The sequence below is a fragment of the Myotis davidii genome, unplaced genomic scaffold (genome assembly GCF_000327345.1).
Source record: "Myotis davidii unplaced genomic scaffold, ASM32734v1 scaffold115, whole genome shotgun sequence".
In the NCBI taxonomy this organism is placed as follows: Eukaryota; Metazoa; Chordata; class Mammalia; order Chiroptera; family Vespertilionidae; genus Myotis; species Myotis davidii.
Window position 1 is genome coordinate 3,187,997 of NW_006291010.1, and position 1,506 is coordinate 3,189,502.

Sequence of the window (1,506 nt, forward strand, 5' to 3'; positions counted from 1 at the left end):
GCCTGGCCTTCCCTGTCTGAGTCCCACAACATCGCCCCACCCCCACCCCCGGGGGCAGCCGCTCCCACCGCACCGCCCTCTGCTGTCCCTAGCTTCCCCTCTGCCATCAGTGTGCATGCTCAGCCCCCACAGCCTCAGGATCTCCCTCTGGTCATCAAGCTGCTTCAGCCTCGAGGCTCTTTCCTCACCTGTCTGTTGGACTCACTATCATTTGAAACTATTTTAGTTGTTTGTTTTTGGTCTCCTTCCATTACACAATAAGCATCATAAAATCCAAGACTATGGCTCTCTTGTAACACGTTTCATCATCAGGATTTAGCAGGCTACCTGGCTGATAGGCACTATGTAAAAACAAAGGGAGCACTGGTGTCATTTCCCAAAGCTCTCGCAAATTATTAATAGCAGAACTGTGCTGATGACTCAGGTTTCCTTAGAAATTCTGGTTTCCAAGGGGAGCTGGACTACTCTCAGGTAAGAGTGAGCATTGGCATTGATATAGGGGTTTTATCTCCAGTTGACCTTTATGTTTTTGGAGAGGTCACTTGAGAGAAAAGTTTTGAGGATGAGACTGAGTGAAGCCAACTGCCCTAGAGCTGTCAGGAAGGTGACCTGGGTGATATATTCATTTACTCTTTTTCCTTGACCACCTTCCACGCCTCTGTCTTCTCTCAGTGCTACTCCTCAAATGCTGGTCCTCACTCTCTGGTTTGTCTTCTTTTCTTATTTCAGGCGCATGTGCTGCTCTGTACTTTGGAATGTCCTGTCTTTGAACCACCGCCATTGCTTTGAGGTGGAATTTCAGCTTTCAATTTCCAGTGCTTATTTGGGGTGGGAGTGGAGGGACCAAGATGGAAGGAAGGGGCAGGATGGTTAATAGCCTAGGTATGAAGCCAGCCATTTATCAGATGTTATCTTATGTTGGGAAGGGAAAGATCTTATCTACGTTAGGAAGAAGAAGATTCTGTATTTATTTCGTTTTTTGCTAATATTTTAAAGGAAATCTCAATCCTGATTTTGTAACTCCCCCGAGAACCTTCAATAGCACAAAGTCTAAAGTCTCAAGAAACTAAATCACTTAAACTAATAAACATGTCACACAATACTTTGTGGGGCCTAGGGAAAGGTAATACGAAATCAAGCAATGATCAGCTTTTAAAATTCCCCCAAGGACGGTCATCACAGGCTAAGTGATTTGTTGTTGGTACTAATTTTCTTTAATCTCTCCTTTCCTCCCTAATCATCTTGTTTATGCTCACAGACCCTTTTACAGGCAATACTAATAATACCTGCCATTTACTGAATTCCTATTATGTGCCAGGCACTTAATATTATCTTCAATCCTTGTAACAACCTTAACAGGTAGGTATGGTTATCAATATTTCCAATGAGAAAATTAACATGTAGAGAAGTTAAGTGTCCTGCTCAAGATCATGTAACAAATAAGTTCTGTTAGATACCCCAGGTCTGTACCTAACGCTAGTGGCTGTGCCCTAGTGGGGCGGGGGG